The sequence below is a fragment of the Oreochromis aureus genome, linkage group 20, assembly GCF_013358895.1.
Source record: "Oreochromis aureus strain Israel breed Guangdong linkage group 20, ZZ_aureus, whole genome shotgun sequence".
Taxonomy (NCBI): Eukaryota; Metazoa; Chordata; class Actinopteri; order Cichliformes; family Cichlidae; genus Oreochromis; species Oreochromis aureus.
The window spans coordinates 4,052,040-4,073,786 of NC_052961.1; the positions used below are offsets into that span (position 1 = coordinate 4,052,040).

The 21,747-nt window shown below is 42.5% G+C and overlaps 1 protein-coding gene across 1 annotated transcript in view; it reads left to right on the top strand.

The window, feature by feature from the left end:
- The first annotated feature begins 10,744 nt into the window (after positions 1 to 10,744).
- plxna3 (plexin A3) overlaps positions 10,745 to 21,747 on the top strand; it is a 147,120-nt gene continuing 136,117 nt past the window's right edge. The window contains exon 1 of the mRNA XM_031759143.2: positions 10,745 to 11,017. The gene's annotated coding sequence lies outside the window, so the exon portion shown is untranslated. The remainder of the gene's footprint in view (positions 11,018 to 21,747) is intronic.

Consider the following 21,747-nt stretch of genomic DNA (forward strand, 5'->3'; position numbering starts at 1 on the left):
CCTTCTTCCAGAGGATGATGCTACCACCACCATGCCCGACAGTTGGTATCATGGTCTTGGGTTTAAAAACCTCACCTTTACTCCTCCTAACATAACTTTTATTATTTTGGTCAATTAGGTCTGACCATAAAACTTTTCTGGAAAAGATATTTGTCTTCTCCATGTGAGTGCCTTTAAATTTCAGTTGCTTTTGAATGTGTTGAATTTGGAGAAAGACCTTCTTACTTTGTTGGTATCCTCTGAGTTCCTGGCAGTGAAACTAGAGGCTGACAAAGTGGTGACACATTCAAATAACTCGCGTACAACTGTTTTAACAAATGATATTTAAATGTTTACAAATGGCTCCAAAAGACCTCACGAACCTGTGTAAATCTACAATTTTCCTTCTCTTATCTCCACTGAGTCCCTCAGAGTTTCTCATTGTTTGGAATAGTGTTGAACAAAACCTTTGTATGCTGGCAGAGTGAAACTACCAGTTGTAGTCAATCATGGTCACTAATAGGAAGCTAATAGGTTTTGACCTTGTCAAATTAAAAGACGCTGCAGAACCTTCAGCACCACTCATTAAAATAAGTGAGTGCATGTATGTATTTCTGTGGATATCTTCAAATTTGGGGAACCAGTTTATGTTTTTTTAGTCATGCTGTACAATCATTCCAGCCTGGGGAAAAGAACAGTCCAAAAATATTATTAAAAGTCCAAAATTACTGTGACCACCATGCCCATGATGTGTGTATGCAAACTTCTGACAAACAACTTCTGCGGGGACCTCGTCAAGCCAGTTAATTCATAATCCATCCTATGTATTAGTAAATAACAGTGACTCTGTCTCTGTTGTTAACAACAACGTGTCTGTCTTCACCCTGGCAGCTTAGACTTCTTTCAGGCTGTCTCTGTCACTAAGAAGCTTGGTGATCAGCTCGGTGAGGTGTTAACCTCAAATAATGCAAGTACCCACTTTTTCAAAAAAAAAAAACAAACCAAAAGAGCACGAAGAACATGAATGTGATCCTTCAGCACCTCTTTTAACAACCTTGGGATGTTCACTTATGTCTTAGAATTAGAAGTTTATCTCGAAGCTTTATTCTTTTTCCGGAAGACATCTATTCAGTATAACATCCTCTTTAGTCATAGCTAATCATAGCTCAGCTCTGACACCTGTTCAGCACACTATTTCATCTCTTTCCTCGTATATGCTGCAATACTTCTACGGTTTAAAGAAAACCTCACAGCATGACTTCATGGCGTTCGTTGTCATGATTTCTTCAGCTTTGCGAGCCGCCGTCTACGAGTTCTTCTTTGTTGTCATTAGCTTTGGATCAACACTGCTAGCTAAGTTAGCACTTACCTTAAATCACTGCTTGGTTGCTTTCCCTGAACAACTTGTCAGAAATCACCGTCATAAAGCCAAGAAGAATAGTTTGCGTCCAAATATTTGCAGAACCAAGTGTTTCAGCTGTAGTTGTCTAATGTTGCAACAGCCATGCAAAGGTGGTTTCACTTGGCCGCTGCCGCATGAGGAAATCATGACCTCTACTCTTACCCGGGTCAGTTTGTGGTTCTTCCTTCCTTCCTTCCTTCCTTCCCTTAAGTGGATAACTATTTTTAATCTTCGTAGGTGCTTTCTGTTATGGTGCGTTCACACCAAATATGAAATGTAGGCTCATCCTTTTACTGTTATGGTGTTTTTGGTTTGGGGCTGTTGGTTTTGCGGTTAGGTCATTATTCCTTTTCGGTTTTGAGAAGTGATTTATGTTCACGTTCTACAGTTTTCTGTTTGATAGTGTGGTTTTGTGTTTCCTTGCACTATAATGAGCTTTATTATCTTCTGATGAATATTTATTCTATATTGTTTTGTTATAAAAGACAGATGGTGGTTTAGCAGAAACCACTTGAGGGTTCCCTTTCTGTTCTTTCGAGCTCATCTTTGTGTTAGCCTTTTTGTCCTTCTTGTTCCCCTTTTTAGTAAACCATGTTTTCCCTTTCTGCTGTGTCTCTCTTCCTGTTTATAGTTTAGTAAATGTTGTTCTCTGTCTTGTGTTGAATTTTACTTCTCGTCTGATTTGGTTAGTTGTCCTGTTGCCATTTCAGTCTTTGTCTTTTGTATATATTGCCTGAGTCTCCCTTTGTCCTCTGTCAAGTCGTCCTCTGCACGTGTCTCTTAGTTCAGCATTTGTATGTTTAAAGAGTTTTGGAAACCTTGGATTCCCAGACTTGCTTTAGTTTATTCTCCGGTTTTCTGGACTTTGTAACGATTGTCTGACATTAAAAGCTCTGCTCTGTGTTTAAGCCCCTGATTCTCACCTCCTGCATTTGAGTCAGCAAAATTAATAACGCGCCGCAGTATGACAGCTACATACATAAACTAAAGGTGTATCTGATATCCCAGTTTTGCTGTTGTTCTTGCATCATCATTATAATGTTGGCCCAGGATCAGCTTTGCTACTGACCAGGCATGTGGTGATGTCAGAGCTTTGGAATATGGAGGAAAAAGAAAAATTTGTTTATATAAAACTCTCTAAGCATTTAAAGTGTTTCCTTTATTAATGTATGCAATATAAAAATATATATTATTAAGGTAGTTTTGCTGCTAGCCAAATTTAACTTATTCATGGTTGTTTTTAATTGCATTAGCTAACTTTTTCGCTAACGCTAACTAAAGGGCCAGACAACAGGATTGGTCAGTTGCGATGTTGATCCTGGAACATCCTAAAGACAGGAAGCCACAAATATTCACCTGTAACGACCCACAGGACAAGGAGGAATATCTTAGATGGACCAAAGTTACAGTAACACATTTCCAGAACTTAAGGGGGTCCACACAAGAAACGATTTAGTCATCGCACATCACTTTGTTGATGATGGTCGGCTGCTGACAGGCATTCCAGGCTGTGGTTGCCTAGGCAACCCTCTAATGTATTTACCACCCTCTCACATGTCAATAAAAGATATGCTGCACTCTCATTGATTGATGTCTCAATTATTTGCCTTGAAGTTGAGAGATTTAAATCACTTCCTGTGATATCAAAGCAAAGCTGGACCATTCAGTTCCAGGTGCTGTAAAACAGGGTCAGTGAGTTTGTCCTTTGTTTCTATTCAGGAAATCCCTCTGTGGGAGAATCTCAGCTGACAGGCAAATCTGTGTGATGCTAACATGTTATTATGGACCACAATCTCTGTTTCCTTGTTGAACTGTGCCACAAAGAATAAGGGCAGGGCCAAAGACAAAATGATGTCTTTAGTAATGCGTCTGAGTTTATTTTAGCCCAATAAGCAGCTAATTTCACAACTCGTTTATTGATTGATTGATTGATTGAACAAACATGTAATGCTACTGCAGTGCTTATGGGCAATGGATGATCTGGTTAGGCTGATGAATCTTAGTAAAGGAGTCCTGATGTTTTAGCTCAGTTTTTGGCCTCCACCAGTGCCTGAGGGAAAGTAGCTGGTGAATGATTCAGTGGTTGTTCACGAGCTCGTCTCTAACTGTGTCATTCTCCTGTTTGCTCATGGGCAGGTCAGATTCAGAGGTTTTTACAGCTCCTAAACTGAAAACAGATGCCGCGAGAAACAAATCTACGAGGTCAGGGCGGGCTTCAAGCTTAGAGCTGCAAACTGTGCTGCCTGTTGTAAGTGTGTTTGGGTTCTGGATTACACACACACACACACGCACAAACAAACAAGCAGATGTGTTGGATATCAGACAAACCTCAAGAGAAGTAAAAATAAATAAAGACAGAGACACAGAGAATTTGTTCTGCTCTGCAGCTTCAACCTCGTAAACTCCACTCAGGATTAAACTAACAGCTACACACACACACACATATAAACACGTGTTTTCCATCACTTCAGAGGACTTTACGCCGTTTTCCATTCATTTCCTGACGACTTGCTCCTTCAGTCTTCACACTAAAAATTAATAAATAACTTTGTTTATTTTCTTAAAGGAAATCAAGTCCCCATATGTGGAATCTGGATTTTGCCCTCACAACATGGCTGATAGACTTGAGAGGACATTATGTTAACTTTGATTCTTTTTCTAAAGATTTATTCTAACCAAAAACTGTGTTTACATGCATAAATCTAATTTACACAGTGGGGCTGGGTCCCTGTAATGGAGGCGAGTTCCCACAACACGAGTAATTTGAGTACACACACATGCAGGGTCCAGATGTGCAGTAATAGTAGCAGCAATGTAAAAAAGGAAGCATACAGTAGGCCCTGAAACCACAATGTGCACACAGACACACACACACACACACACACACACACACACACACACACACACACACACACACACACACACAGAGCCATTGTCATTTACGCACATAGACACACAGAGAGGACCATTGTCATGCATGCTGCTGGCTGTTTCACGGCAACTTAAAAAGATTAACGGGTGATCAGCATCAATTTACACTGAAGAATGGGAGTTTTGGAGGAGATGGGGGTCGGACGGGGGAGGGGGAGAAGGAAATGATCGAGAGAACGAAAACAAGCCTGGTGGAGAAATAAAAGACAAATGCAGGAGTGGAGAAAGTGTTCATCTTTTTTTTTTTAATTCACAAAGTTTTAGTTCAACTGACATAAAAAAGGGAAATGAGCATTCATTCAAACATTTATCATCACTTCATTTTGAGCCTTATACTCTCCTCCTCTTTCTCACCCCGAGTTACTACTGAAAGGAAAGGAAAGGAAAGGAAAGGAAAGGAAAGGAAAGGAAAGGAAAGGAAGAGCAGAAAAGTAAACAAAGCAAGACTGAAGAAAGATAGAAAGGAGAAAGTGAACGACAGGAAAGGAATGCCCTTAAGAATCAAAGTAATAGGAAAAGAAAGAAAATGAAACCAAGTCAAGTGTGAGAAGAAAAATAAGAAAGAAATATTTAAAGGAAACCAAATAGGAGACAAAATAAAGGAAAGGACAGAGGAAGCAGGATGCAGGCAACATAGAAAGAGAAAAAAAGGAGGATGAACTGAGCGCTGGACCCCTCAAGTGGCTTCAATTAAGAAAATTACAGAGAGATCGAAGGCGAAACCAGAGCTGTCAGCTGATTACAGGGCCAACCCTGTGCTGCAGACCCAGAAGTAACCCCAGTCTAAACCTGAACCTGGACCAGCCCCGAGTCCCCCCCCCCCCCTCGTTATTTTAGGCTCAGGCTGCTCGGTGTGGAAACACTGAGTCTGCTGCTAACAGACCACATCAAACTCTCTCCGACTTCACTCATTTCAGTTGCTTTTATTTGAGTTTTATTTGCCCTAAATCATCCTCACGACGCCCTGAATGACACGGATCGCGTAGCCTTAGCTCGAGTTTGCTTCTATTAGCTTCTGATAGCTGACATTAGATGGTTAATTTCAGTGTCTGATATAAAAAAAATATTGTTTTTACTGTTTTGATGCGTAACTTGATTGTATGTTATTATAATAACCATTAATCAATGATTCCAGTATTTTTAGGGGTTTAAATGTGTGACTGCTTCTAGGAGGGTGGCTGGGGCTCACGTGGTGGAGCGACTCATCTACCAAGTGGAAAGTCAGGAGGTTGATCCCTGAAGTTTGCAAACCAAAGTATCTTTGGGCGAGATATTGAACCCCTGATTGCCCCCGAAGCATCCAGTCTGATTATAAAGCACTCAGGCATAGATAAAAGGACTGTGTGTGTGTGTGTGTGTGTGTGTGTGTGTGTGTGTGTGTGTGTGTGTGTGTGTGTGTGTGTGTGTGTGTGTGTGTGTGTGTGTGTGTGTGTGATTGGGTGAATGAGAAGTGTTGTAGAAAGCGCTTTGAGTGCTCAGCTGAGTAGAAAGGTGCTATATAAGTAACAGTCCATTCATCATTTTTTATAGACAGTTGTCCAGTTGTGCCGAACCCACAACATACATCCACAGGAGAGCTCAGTGCAGCGGCGAGGTCATCCTTAGACTGTAAAGTGAAAAGAAACCATCAGAGAGATGACAAAACAGAGAAAAGAACACTGTGGTGTGCTCGGTATGATAAAGGAGTCCTGGAAGAATGACCCTGGAAGACGATCACACGGTCTTTTCTTCAGAACAGTTAAGTGAAGAACACTCTCCAGGAAGTAGACAGATCTTTGTCCATGTCTTTTATGGAGGAAAGTCTCCACCTAACAAAGTACGGAGGTGCAAACTAATGACAAAACAAAACAAAAAGTTAAATAACTACATTTTCATGGTTTGGGCCAGGCTGGCCCGTTCTTTCCCTCCTCTCCCGCTGGGTGGCTCTGGGCGGGTTCATTTCAGGCTCCGCCTTTGGGCAGGTCTCATTCAGAAACTGCTATGATCCAGCCATGGTGATGGATCTCTGCCTGATCGTTACCTGCACTATGGGGAGCTTTGTAGCCAGAAAACTCTTACCTGTGGAGGATTTTCTAGTCACCGGTCAAGTCCAGCCCTTCATCCAGCACCACACTCTAGAAAACTTTCCTGTCACCTGTAGACTCTGCCTGCCCTCATCAAACCCTCTCAGACCTCCAGCGCTGTCTTTTGTTCCTGGCCACCCGACTCACTCATATTCACATCACCTGTAAATAAACTCCGTAAATCTGCCTTAAGCCGTCTGAGTTTACTTTACTAGAAAAAAAGAAAGAGTAATCACATCACAAATAATTAAATAAATCTGTGGTGCTCACATCTCACATTTAAAAAGCCGAGATGCCCGGCTCAGCAGCTCAGGCTTCTCTGAACCAACAACAGCTGATAACCTGAAGCATACGTGGAGGCAGAGTGATGCGTGAGAACGTACGGCTTCTACTGGGCCTCACTTTACTGTCGTTTACTGATTCTGCTCAGAGTTACGTTCTGCTCACATTCAGCCAAATGCAGCCAAGCTGACTGCACTCCACACTAATGACCCCAAAGTGCTGTCGAGTTTTTGTAGGTAAAGGAAAAGGTCAAATTAAAATATTGTCCAATGACAAAGAGATTTACCAGATCTCCAACCAATCAAACTATCTTTCATTCAGTGAAGACAAAACTAAAAGTAGAAAACAACAACAACAACAACAGGAGACAGTTGCAATAAAAGCACCACAAAGGAGAAAACACCGTCTGTGGGGATGTCAGTGCCATCCTGACATCAGACCGCCTGCAAAGAAATCTCAACAAAATGAAAATTTCATATCAGAAGATCCTGTTAGCTACCGGACGAGGTGAGGTGAGTATGACAGTCTATAATTCCTCAGTGGGTGTCCGATAGTTTTGTTCAAGCCCTGAAGTTAAAGCTGCAAGCCTGCACTTAAACCCCACATGCATCAGATAACTGTGACTAAATTAAAAGTTAAAATAGCAAGAAATGCATTAATGTCCAAATATCTACGGACCTGACTGTAATTCTTCTTTTTGTCTTATGGTGGAACCAAGTTACTCAAAAGGTCCCGCAGTGGAAACACACCTATTGTCTGATTGTCTACGAAGTGAAGCCGACTGACTCATCAGTCAGTCAGGATGTGACTAATCTGTAATCACGCACGTCTGCTTTATTACAGGGAGCCTACTGTGTGTTTTTCTGTTGTTGTTAGATTCCTTCAGCTGCATTTCAAGAGGCAGCGATGAAATGTGCTTAAAATTTTACACAAGCACCTCCATTTTCTCTTAATTATACCTGAGACGTACAAGTTCAGAGAGAAAAAGTGTGTCTGACTGCTTTAGTTACCCTTTACTAATGATGATAAACATATGAGTGGGTCTGTAAGTACATTCAGTAATAATCCACATTATTCTAAACTGAGCAACACTTTACACAACTGTAATTTAAATATCTTTGTACATTTATGTCAAATAAAAGGACTTTTACTCATTACAGAAATAGACACGTCTGTATTACTGTACACGGATGTGTAAGGCAATGTCAATACAACTCTATACAAGTACATATGCCTATACATTAGACATAAGGTGACTACAAATAAATGAAAAAGAAAGCAGTAAAAAATACATAAAGGAATATAAAAGAATTACAAAGCAATTTAGAATATTTAAAAAGGATTTTAAGCCACAAAATGATGTAAAAGATTACAAAGACACATTAAAAAAATATAAAAGATAAGAGCAAAGACACAGAAAACAACTCAAGGCAACTTGAAACAAGTAAAAGTGACACACAACTGCAAAAACGATGTAAAACATTACAAAAAGCCTCTAAAAGACAGACGAGTCTTACCAACACTTACCAAGAAGCATAAAACGTTACAAAGCAACTTAAAATATACACGAATAGTTTTAAAACTGTAAAAGGAAAAACTCAGTAAAAGACCAGAAAAAGAATTTTAAAATGACGAGAAGCGACATAAAAAACCAACAAAGCTATGAAATATATAAACGGACATTTAAAACTGCACAATGATGTAAAAGATTACAAAATGTCTTAAAATGACAGCAAAGAGACAGAAAACAACTATAAAGCAAATTTAAAATAAAGAGACAAATAAAAACAATGACACTCTTAAAATATTAACAGACATGAAAACAGATACAAAAAAGAGGATTTAGAAGTACAAAATGATTGAAAACATAACAAAGAGCCTTTAAATGATGACAGAGTCTGAAAATGACATCAAGACATAAAGGAACTAAAAAGAGACCTAAAACTGCAAAAGACACGAAAGCATCAAGAAATAGGAGACCGAAATTATAAAGAGCCCTAAAAATACGACAGAGAGACTTAAAACAACTAAAAGTGATGATGACATCACACTAAAGCATGTTTTAGAAGAAAAGCTGCTGGTTTGATTCCTGCTGGAGACAGCATGCATAAAGGCCATCCAGCATAAAGCTCAGGCGCTGCCTGCTGTGGCGACGCCTGTGATAAGGCAGCAGCTGAAAGTAGCTTGCTTTAAAAGACACTAAAATATCCATAAAGAGACAGAAATCAGTAGAAGCAACTTAAAACAGCTAAACAGAGACTTTAATTAACGCTCTTGATTTAATTCTGTCTCCTCTGTGAGAGTCTGGGGGGTCCTTTTCACACCTGTGCACAGAGGCTTCATGATCACGTGTGATAGAGAAAAAGAAATCACACTAACATCTTAAAATACCATCTTATTTATTTTCTCGTGTGAGTTTTGTTTGATTTGGCAAAGATTTTACACGTTTCCTGACTCTACCTTCTGTATTTATCCGGCCTCGGGAGGAAACTGGCTTGTGGGTGACGATCCGCGAGCAGCAGTGTGACTTCATGCTGACAAAAAGCTCCAGATGTGATGTTTGCTTTGAGGGTGTTGATGGAGAAGCGTAGAGCTGGTCAGAAGGAGCTTCACTGTGTCTTTGTGGATCTAGAGAAAGATATGATATGGTACCAAGAGAGGAAGTGTGGTGCTGCATGAGGAAGTCAGGACATGTATGAGGACTGTGGTGAGGTGTGAGAGGTACGAGTGGCACATGGGCTTAAGGTGGAGGTGGGATTACATCAGGGATGGGCTCTGAGCCCCTTTTTGTTTGGGGTGGTGATGGACAGGAATACACATGATATCAGGCAGGAGTCTCTGTGGATGATCGTGTTTGCAGATGACTCTGTGATCTGTGGTGCGAATATGGAGCAGGTGGAGGAGAGGCTGGAGATGTGGAGGCATGAACTGGAGAGAAGTGCAGAACATATCCAGGATCACCCCTCCAAAGCTACCAAAAGTGCACAGGAGTGGTGAGGAAGAGAGTGCAGGCAGGGTGGACTGAGTGGAGATGGTGTCAGGGGTGAGGTGAGACCTGCTATCATGTATGATTTGGAGAAGGTGGCAGAACTGAGGATGTCAAGATTTTCATTGGAAGTGACCAGAAAGGAGAGGATTAGAAAAGAAAGCATCTGAGGGACAGATCAGACAAAGACAGGTTGGACATGTTTGAGGAGGGAAGACGAATGTGCTGGACAAAGGTTGTTGAAGGCAGGAAGGAAAAGGAAGACCACAGAGAAGATTCCTGGAAGTGGTGAAGGAGGACACGCAGAGGTTGGTGTGGCAGAGATGAGATGGAGGCAGGTGATCTGCTGTGTCGGGCTTTACGGGGTTAAACTTTTTTATTGTTATTTTTCAGTATTTCTCGATGACTCAACACCTGATGGGAGACGCAGCAGCAATTTTATCATCAGGCACAATGAAATCTCCTGAATGTGTTGCTCAGTTTCTCTCCTCTCTCTCTCCATTAGATCCCTCTGCTTCCGTTTCTTCTCACTGCTCTGCTTCTTCTCTCTCTCTCTTCGCATTCACACGTCTCAGTTTCTCATTTGTGTTTCTTTATCCCTCACGTCTCCATGTGTCTTTACTCCATCTCTCTTCACTCCCCCATCCCCCTTTATTTTGATATGCATCTCCTCACCCCCTCTCTTTCTCTCTCTTATACATTTGCAGACTATACATCTCCACCGCACCTCTCTATAGGTCTCTCTCTCACACACAGCACTTATATGTCTCTCTCTCAGTTTCTCTCTCCACATCTGGCTTTGGGAGGAGAAAAACAGCAGATTAAGGAGTTGGACTGAACCATGAGAGGCTTTTCGGAGGGGGCACAACAGCTGGTTTTCAATTAAAACGACAGCGCGTTCACTGTCCCATTCCTCTCAACGACGCTCGTTTCCTCTCCGCGTTAAAGCTAACGTCTTCAGAGGAGCACAGAGCCTTTCATAAGCCGATTAATCTATTGATAATTGGTTTAAATGACCGCTTCTAATTGGGCTTATCCCCTCCCAGCTCAGCGCAGAGTGGTACGCTCCAGCTGGGGGGCTGTCTGTGGTGGAGTAGGGGCAGACCGAGCCGAGCCAAGCCGAGGCAGGCTGTGTGTGAATGGGAGACCTCGCCGCGCTCCTGCGCTCTGTGATCTCTGCTCTCTGGATTATTCCTCACTTTTTTAAAACCCGCAGGATTTTGTGGTGACCTGTGCGGGCTCCTCTTGCTGCCTCCAGCTGAGCTCACCTCACTCAGGTTTTATGTGAGGAGAAGAAGAAGAAAGGCAGCAGCAGCGCGTGGGACTGTGTGGATTTAAATAACTGATCGGACTTTTCTGCGCGTTCCCGTGCAGGTAGGTCTGAGGGGTTCCGGAGAGGGTGGATGGTGTTTGGAGGTGGAGAGGCCGGTGATGTTCTCCAGGTCCGGGCGGCAGATATGGGGGTATCGGGGTGGTGGCGGTTGTGGAGAGGGGTGTATGAGTGTGTGGATGTTTCGGGGGGAAAACGCCTCGCTTGCCCTCCGCATCACCGCTCATCAGCTGCTCCTGCTGCCTGCTTTCCCCCCCCTTTCTTTATTTTTTACGCGTGGAAATTTCCTCCTTCTCAGTGCTTTGAGTGGGGATGAAGGAGTGGGACTTGGGGGTTGGTTGATACCACAGGTAGGGGCTGCTTTCGCCCTCGGGGCTCGGCCTGTGTTACGGCACCAAGCGGACCGCTTCGCTCTGCGTTTTTCCTCCATTTTAAAGTGCGGAGTTCGGTGCGTAAAAGAGGCGATTTTGGGCTGCAAGTGTGTGTTTTTCTGTGTGTGGTGAAGGGGAGAGTGGTGGGGGAGGCTGAGGAGGAGAAGGAGGGGAGGAGGGGGTCTGGGAGGTAGCACAGCTCCAGACGCCGATCCATTAAGGAAGAACAAAGGGGGGGAAGGCGGCAGAAAAACGTTCAAAACCGCAGCCGAAACCCAGAAAACGCGTCCGATGATCGCCCCGAACTCTGCGGGCGAACCGCCGGCTGCAGCCCGAGATCCACGCACTAAATTCGGATTTGTGTTTTTCTGAATCCGCCTTCATCCGACTGCCCATGTGCCGAAGAGCAGCCTCGATCTTCTGGATCAGCCCCCAGCCCCGCTCACGGAACCGAGACCGGCACATTTCTGATCCGAGTCTCGGTTCGGCGAGTTCAGGGTCGGGATTTATTTCAGAGCCGCGATCGTGATGATCTCATTGTGATCGATGTTCTTCCTGACACACTCAAGTCACACCAGGCTGAAGGTTATCAATCAGAATCCCGACCAAACAGACCACGCTGATCCTCAAGTAACGTTTGGATAACAGTCCCGTTAAAGGATTGCTGATGTGTTTACAAGTCGATCAATGATGTGATCAGTTTAACAACAAACAGTCCAAATCAGGTTTTCATGACCAAACGGCCCCAAATAGCGAAAAAAATGAATCGATAACAAAAAGAATCAGTTATTAAAAACAGGTTAAAACATAAATTTGCTGCAGAAGAAGAAGAGGAATCAACCTGCACAGGCGATCAGTAATCACACGATCAATAAGTGATGTGATGGGCTGTATGATAATGAATGATTGAATGTAAATGATGCCAGGAGTAGCAGCAAGTCTCCCCCACATGTGTCCTTACCAAACAGATGTTCAGCTAAACACTGATCCTGTGATCAATAGTCTGATCGATGGCACGGGTCAGATTCAGATCAATAATAAAGGAGACAAACTTGAGATTAAATAATGACTCCAAACCAAACCTACGTGGAGAAAAGTGCAAAAACTGATGAGAGATGATGGTGGGTTGAGCACTTTGATCATCAGTTAATCACATCGATTGATCATTTTAAGCAAACAAACACAAAGAGCTTCTGTTTGAACTGTCGTTCAAGGAGTCATCTCAGGAGTTTCTTCACAGTTTTATGGTGTGTTTTTTCTAACAGTTCCCCATTTCACCAGGAGAGTAACCAGCTGATTAACCAATATCCCAGATAAACACATTATCTGCAAAGAGCAAGCTTCAGAAACTCTTTTCCAGCAGAGACATGGATCAGATAACAGCAGCGCACAGAAAATCAAATGGAGATCTCGAATGAATCACATAAACATGCGGACAATAATCAAAAGTCACATCAGAGCGAAAATGAAGTTAAGTTTGAATCGAATATAAAAAGTAACGAGAAAAAAAACAGCTTTAAAGTAAGTCCAAACAGCAGATGAATAAAAGCCAAGCAGGTGATGATGACCGCAGCGTGTCCCAGAGGTGAAGATTTTCCATAAATCTGGTCAGAGCTGTAACGACTAGTCCATAAATTTTTAAAGTGATCGGAAAAGAAATGAATCACCGGTTGTTTTGGTAACAGATTTGACATTTTAAGTAAAAAAGTCACGGTTCCATTTGCAGTTTGGCTCAAATTAGTGTATTAGTCCTGCCGGGGCTTCAGTCTGTTGGTCCCATATTATTCCTCTGTTACTCTAGACTAAATATGCTTCCCAATGGAGATCTTCATTGACTTTTTCTATGACTTGGAATCTGGCACTTTGGTCTAGAAACTGACCAAGATGAGATGTTTGGTATCAGAACCAATTTTTGTGAGTTAAAAAAATATATTTGATCTTAATATTTCCACTGATTGTGTACACGGGTCACATTTAGCTGCTTTTCCATTCACACCACTTGGTATTTTTAGGAATTTTAAGGAATGAAACTGTTTCACTTCACACAGTTTGTCTACATTGTGTGAAACAGCTGTGTTGCCAGTGGCTTTGCAACAACGCGTTCCCCTCCAGTCCAGCAGGTGGCAGTAATCAGGATCGGATTGCTTTTTGCAGATGAACTCATTGAGCCAATGGACCCTGATCACGAGAAAATGCTAACTTCCTGGTTTGAGACCGGATGTGGGGTTGTACATTTCCGGTAGCTTTACTTTGCGGTCAATCGCTACTGCGAAGATATTCTCCAAAATCATGTCCAAAACTCGAAAACGGAAAGATCGCGTTAAGTTACAAAGAGGAGAAGGTGGGAACACTCACCACTGTTGTGTCATAAAAAATCTAATGATCAATTTTGACGTTTAAAGAGTTTAGATCGATCAGTTGTTTACATCACTCAACACAAGCAGAACTGCATTACTGCATGCAGAAGACATTTAAACAGGCAAATGTTCAGCATTCAAACTACAGGTGAACAATAGTCAAACCAGATGTTTCCCCATTATGTCGATATCAGCTAGTCCAGTACACACCGACACAGTATGTTAACAAACCATGAAAAAAAGCCACACAAAAAAATGAACGATTGCTGGTGAGGGTTTCTCTACATTAGTATTTACGAAGGGTGTGTTGTGACTTACCTTCAAAATTACAGTGGTCCCTCGCTATAACGCAGTTCACCTTTCACCTCGCTGTTTCGCGGATTTTTAGTACAAGTTTGCATGCTTTTTTTTTTTTTTACATCACATTGTGTCCTGCGTCCTGATTGCTGCAGACAATCTCCTCCGTGACGTCTCTCCTGTACAGTACAGAATCGCTGCATCGATCACTAGCAGTGTGACTCTGAAGTGCAGTACTGGATGTCCACGATGTCCACGCCAAAAAAATAAAACTGGCTACTTGATTTCACCCATCGCTGGTTATTTTTTAGAACATAACACCCGCGATAAACGAGGGACAGCTGAGAAATATAACATTTGAATCCCTTTTCTCTTTTGCTCTGAGGTGCGGGGGAAAAATATCGACAAGTCGATGAGCATCATTTACAGATATATTGGGTAAATGCCCAAGACATCTATAGAAATGTAAATCGCCGCTTTATTCATTCATTTGCTTAACTTGTTTTGGACCTTAAACAAGGCGCGAATAGGACACCGGAAACAAAGCTCCACACAGGAGTTTCCGCACCGGAAGTAGCATATGCTAACGTGCACATAGTCAATACTGGAAAATAGACGAGCAGTGGCACAAAAGCGGATTCCCGACTCCTCTGAACGTCTTACTCGTTGATTTTTCATTACATGCTCACGAATAATGGGTGCAGCCCCTCAGCTGGCTTTTAGAAGTTGACCAATCAGAAGAAATTGGGCTTTTAGAACGGAGGGGAGGTTAAAATGACTGGAATTAAACTGGCTGGCTATCTTGCTGCTGCTCCAATCTCACTGTCTGAGTAGTTTCTGTAAAATATTTTTTAGTTGTTTTCCTCTGAGAAACATCACTCATGAAATGCTTTCAGCTGCCCAACCAAACGAAGGAACTTTAATCAATAAGAACTGATGATGATTTTTAAGTACTGGAGTAATCATTAAGTTAAAGCACCTGTTAGCATGTTACTGTGGCCAGAAGCAGCAATGATGAATCTAGAAGCGAGGAGGAAGCTGCAAAGGTAAAAGAAGAATGCACAGCCAGCTCAGAGAGTAGATATGACCGTGCAAACCGCAGGAACACGCAAAGAAGTTCTAAAAAATAAACGTGGATCAGATCCATGTGCCTGTTGCACTTCAGTTAGTTCAGCAGAACTAATGACATTCCCATCAGCCTCAGCTCCACTTTATGTTTAGCGCCATTTTACAGATGTCCTCCATTTTTTAATCTATATGCAGCCTGTAGTTTTACTCGCCATCCAAATAACTCCAAACTCTTGCTCTCTATCAAACGGTGACTCACTGCAGCGCTGGACAAAAGTCTACGTCCACTTGCGAAAGACGTTTATGTCGAGGCAGGTGGGGATTTTAATGATTCCTGCAGCTGCTTTCACTCACAGAGGGGCGGGAAACATGCCTCTTTGGAGCAAAACAAATGACTTTAAAATGAGGCAAAGACACCACGGAGTAAATCAGACTGTTATAACTCGCTATTGCTGCTCATTAATGCAGTTTCTTATTGTCAGCCTTTTTGAGATGAAACACTTTTTAATATAAACACTGGGCTGGAACAGCTCGAATTATTTGATTAGACTCTTTAATTCGTCACCAAAACCAGCTTTTATTGAGCTTAAAGCAGGTTCTGTGTAACAAATAAAAATCTTTTTTGATCATTTCATTCAAGTTTTTTGGTGTAAAATGAGAAAACATGCAACAACATCCTGGTGTTCAAGGTGATGGTCCAGTATCAACATGAAGCTTAAAAAACAAGCCAACAACTAATTGTTGTGGCATGTTTCTGTGCAAAAAGACTTAATTGTGTATTCATTTAGTACAAATCACTCTAAATGCCACTCTGCTTTTAATAATACAGCCCAGTACTGTGAGCTGAGTCATAGTTTTGGGATGGTAATGATATAAAATGTCCGAATGGCACCAAATGTTTGTTTTTCCTGAATCATCCACACAAAATGCGGAAGCAGAAACATTGGAAGTAAAACTTTAATGTTCCTTACAGGTGCGTGTAGATGGAGCACAGCTGGATGCAGCTGCACGAATGCCAAACGACTCCAGATCCTCTGGAGGAAGCGTGCTTTTCACATTTCGCTCGCTCGGCCTCTCTGTTACTGTAACGTCCTCTTTGTGATTGTAATGCATCTCGTAAAGTTGCAGTTTTCCTGCTGTGAAGCTGCAACATGTTTCCAGACTGAGCTTCACTTTCCTGCCTGCTGCTTTATCTCGGCATCACTTTTTCCATTTGTGTGTGTGTGTGTGTGTGTGTGTGTGTGTGTGTGTGTGTGTGTGTGTGTGTGTCCAGTCTGCAGTCACCTCTGGAGCTAATCTGCCTTCGCTTTGGGATACAATTCAGCTCCAGAGGGAGTTGAACTACCAACCCTGGAGCCTATAAGACATGGACAGAGTGCAGTACAAATGTGTGTGCGAATTTGAAAGTCCATAGCAGGTTTGATTTTCAAGTTGGCATCTCAGGAATGCAATAGGAGATAATATGTTGGACCTGTTACAATTTTTATCTGTTTAGTTAATATTCTTTTTTTCCACTGAGATAATAGTTTCGTGCACGTGTGCGTCAGTAAAAAATACGGTTTGGATGTTCACTCACGAGGAGTTCTGCTACCCTAACTGCTCTGAAATGATTACATGTTGTTGTTCCATGCTGTAGCATGCCAGCTGTACCCGGATCAGTTTGCATTGGACATGATTTTTGTTTATTTATTTAACGGTTTGTTTTTGTAATTCCTCTCAGTCAAGTTTAACAAAACTTCCACCACCAGGGGGCGGTGTTTTCAGACATGCGCTGATCTTTTTAGCTTTTCATTATCGTCTTTTTTACTTTAATTTCCTCACCAGGTTTGTCTTTTGTGGGGCTCCAGTTATAAGTAAGAAAGTGCTGTTAATGACTTGCTGAGCTGACCCGCTGTGCCACCTTATGGTAGAAACTGGTATTACACAAAAGTACAGCCAGGCCCAAGTTCAGCTTTAGCTCATAGCTCTTCATCACCACACAGATGTTATCGTTTCTTCACATTGTGATTACAGCGTTAGTTACATTTAGAACGTTTTACACTACTTTTAAACACAGGAAATTAGAACGAGTGCCTTTTAGGAGGGCTACCACTCTTGACTGGCTGTCTTTGGCTTCGCATGATTGTCTTGTTTGCACAGTTACATCTAATCTCATCGTGCCACTCATGCTTTACTGGACAGATGTTTTCAGTTTTTAATGTTTTATGACTGGCAAACAGCTTCTAGGTATGTTACTGGCAGTGTTATGGTTTTACATCCTACCTGGAAAGATGCATCCTTCAAAAGCAGAAACAGTTATATAAATATTTATGATTGAATGACAACTTGAACATCTGAAAATGATTCCTAAAAAGGAAATGCAGTTACTTCCTAAAGTGATTATTTAAGTAAACTACTCATTACTTTATCTTCTGCAAATATTTTATTTACAAAGTCATAAAGCATAAAGCTGCTTCTTCACAGAGACTCTTATCCCGCGGTTCGGAGGACTCCAACTCCACCCTTTTGGACTGCAGCCACTGATGATGGTCTTTGTCCTGCTTGCACAGTTCTCCACCTGCTGAGGGTTCTCCTTAGAGTGGAGATCCAGCTCACAGCGGAAGGAGTAGAAGGAGGACTTCTCCCATCAGCTGCAGTAAGAAAGGGTGGAGCTGGAGTCCGTGGAGGATCGCTACAACAGCGAACTGAGCAGTGACCAAGTTATCTACTGATAAATTAATCAGAGGTGGCGATTCGCTGCAAACATCTACTAAACTGCTAAAAGTCTCAGTCTGAGGGCTGGTTTGACTCATTTTGTGGATAAACTGCATAATTTCTGTTATTCTAACAGTTTTAAGGCAAAACATTTAATCGATTAACTGAAAAAATAACTTGCCATCTTAGTGATGTTGATTTTGGCTGCTGGCCTAAAATCACTACTCAAGTGAAGCGGTCAGAGGTCACAGCTGTCTGCCTCCGCACGGTTAGAAGGACTGCTTTTGCTCTGGCTTGTTCAAGCATTATTTAGTCATGATTAAATCTGTTTGAAAGGATGTCACAGACAGAGCGAACATCCGCACGGCTGCCTTTAAACGTGTTTGCGGCGAGCCTGTTTTGCGTCGGGTCGTCTCACGTTCTTTGCGGAAACATTTGCGTCTTTCTGTTTGGTTGTGCTCCCATTTACTGGCTGCAATCTGCAGTCATTTGTTGTCCAGTGTTTGAGTGCTGCCATAGCCGTGGAGTGGAATGAAGACGGACGCCGAGTCGGCACTTCATTAAAAAAAACGTAAATATTTGGATCGTTACTTTCCCTCCCACTTGACGCGCAGCTGTAGTCCTTCAGGTGAAGGACTGTTGTTATCCTGCTATTGGAAATCCATCAGTGTGTCTTATTATGGAGCATTGATTTGATATGAGCATGTCTGTGTGTGTGTGTTTGACCTCGCGTGCGTTCTTAATTATCCTTTTGTCGAAATCAGGTCATGGTGTCACCTGCAGCGGCGTGTTTTTGTGTGTGTTAGACATCAGAGCGGGCAGACGTGTGCAATTTAATCCGGAGCGTTTTGTCTCCCTGTAACACACGCCATTGTTTGTTAATGTACAATTAGAGTCTAAAGTAAAAACGCACACTCGCACTCTGTCACATTGAGTCATTGGCAGAGTCAGCGCTGAGAGAACGCTGAGTCAGCAGAGCGAGACGAACCCTGATATGATATTTCTGCCAGCAGCGTTTCACCTCTGACTCTGTCTGTGAAGACGTTTTACAGCCAGACCAGCCGGTCCTGCTGCTGCGATGACGTCATCTTTCTGTGCACCAGCATGTACTTAAACTGATTCTATCTGAAACTGAGGTTTCAGATCCTCCCCAGTACCCGTCCTAATGAGGTACACATATCAAACTTAGTGGGCCTCTTATGTTCCAGTCGTGGGTGCTCATATTAAGCACGACCAGAGTCTGAAATAAATGAGATCAGTGTATGTACGCATGATCCCAGAATGTTCTTACTGCTGTTAGCAAGAGCTTTTTTCTATTCTTGGGTATATATGATGTCATAGATAGAGGATTTCCTTATCATCTTCATCTCAGCACAGAGGCCCCGCCCACCTGCTGTTCAAACCTTCTGTTTATGTGAAGGTTGGCTTAAAGCGACGACAGAGCTGCTAATCTCATCGTACTGAAGCTGGTGTTAAATTGCTAAAATGTATTTTTACACCTTCTTCTTGACTGAAAACAAAATACAAATTTTAGTTTTCACAAATATGCATGTTAATCCATACTATTTAAGTCAATTAAGGATTTTTAACAGTGAGGGCATGACGTTGCACTTTTAGCACCGCCCCCTCACAGCTACAATACCGTGGGTTTGAATCCAGCGGCCTGCCGGGGCCTTTCTGTCTGCAGTGGGTACGTTCCCCCCGTGTATGCATGAACTCCAGCTTCCTCCCACAGTCCAAAGATGTACACATCAGGTTATTTGGTGATTCTAAATTGGTTGTAGGTGTGAAACTGAGAGTGAATGGTTGTCTTTTATTCTGTCTCAGCCTTGTGGCAGACTGGCAGCCTATCAGGATGTGCCCTGCCTCTCGCCTTGCGACGGCATGGCCACAACTCTGAAGTGGAAAAGAGGTGGATGGATTTTCAACACACTCCCACAAACGATAACAAGAAGTTAGAAGCAAATGCACAACAGAAGCTTCCGTGTGTGTAAATAGGTAACTCGTTGAAGTGCCTATAGGATTTCTTTGTGGCTTGCTTCATGCCTTAAATCAAAATGAATGCTGTATAGGGTCCCATTCACGCTGGAGTGCCTCCTGTGAAACAGGAAGTCCACAGAATGGCAGTTCTTGAAGTAGCGGTGTTGTTTGGGGAGGGCGACCGAAAGGTAGAGAAGCTGAAATGGTTTGTTGCAGACAGAGGATGGATTCAGGAGCAGCAGAGCGGTGTAGGATAAAGAAAGACTGCTCTGAACTGCTGAAAACACACGGAGCCTTTTTAAAGTGTCAAAGGAAAAAAAATACTTATGAAGTCATAAAAGTTTTCTGTGACTGATGCATTATTTATGAATTTGTTAGATTATCAGTCCTGATGCATCGGCAGCATTTCATGCAGCAGGTGTATTTTAACTGCTTTATAAACAGTTAGTTAGTTTAGTCCAAGGTTTTACAGCCTCAGGGCCGGGCTCAGTGTTGACTTTGGCTCCTGGAGTCGATTCACTTTTCCTCACATAGCGTTCAGCACCTCTCCGCTGACGAGCAGCAGCTTGCTCACTGAAATCCTGTTTCCTGTCTGTTTGAACACGAACATGAACACAGCCACGATTTAAACACAGCAGTTCACTTGTTTCTGGGACCGTCTCACTCCTGCGGACAGCAACATGAAAGATTTACGACAGAAACGTTAATGTCACCTGACGACGAGCCACCGGCCATCCCCGCTGCTGCCTGCGCCTGTTTTTAATGCTGCTCATTGTCTAATTTTTTGTGGTAATGTGTAGATGAGTGTAGTTAGTTCATCAGTTTCCTCCTAGAGCCATCAGCTTCATTAGAGACGGATGCTAAGAGCTTCTTTTTGTGCAGCAGTTCAGACAAATGTGCTGAGGACGAGGAGGAAGCTGCAGGCTGTGATTTCACAAACGCTGCAGATGCATTAAACACAAATTACTTTAATTGTTAGTCATCATTTAGTTTTATAGTTGATGCTGTTTGAAAATGTTCATAAACATTTTTATCATAGTTTTTATTGACCAAAGTCGCTCAATTCCACAGCCTAACTGGAACAACAGGGATAGATTTTCTCAAATTAGTCTGCAAATAGTGCAAAGTGACCCTTTCAGTGAGCTCTTCACAAGTTTGATGGTTTGTGCAATAACTTCATGAGGTATTCATGATCTCATACTCTGTTTTGAAGGCTTGAAGTATAAACTTGTGCTCAGGCTCTTTGTGTCGTGTCGGCTTTTCAACAGCTGAGAAGAACATTTATTTGTCTTGATAAAGAGAAGTGAACCTGCAGCTGTGAACGGTGTTAAAATACGTGTCCGTTTCTAATCTGCTCACAAGGAATGTAGTTTATATAAGAAGTACACACCCTGTTCTAATCAATGAATTGTAAATCTAAACTGTGTTAAGATAAAGGAGCCGTTGTCCAAACCGGGCTAAATCGGATTGCCAAACATTGGAATATTTGGAGTATTTGTGTTTGTCACATCTGGTCTTTTACCATCAGGAGGGTTTCACTTCACTTCATTTCACTGCTATCAGATCTGACACAACAAAGCACGATTCATAGGCAGCCTCTTATCCGATGTGATGGCTTCACCGGTGTAAAACACATACTGGTGTCCTTGTTAGAACCCCGTGTTCCCAGACCCGCAAACATTCAACCCGAACCCGATCCTTCCCTGAACTCTGAAACCATTTAAACAGTGCCCACTTTCCACTCGTGCCCTGATGACAGGACTAAAATGGACAAGGGTCCTCACAAAGCTAGGCACACAAGTACAAACGCACACTCTCAGGATGAGCTGAGGAACAGGCAGGAAACAATCAGCTGAGGCTATTGGTTTCCTCCCTCGATGCCTCCTGACCTCTAGCAGCTGGATGTGTGCGGTCATGTGTGATTTGGCCTTAGAGAGGCCAGGGTCAAAGACATACATGTGACTTTCTGTCTGTGTGTGTGTGTTTGTAGCCGTATGTACATTTACT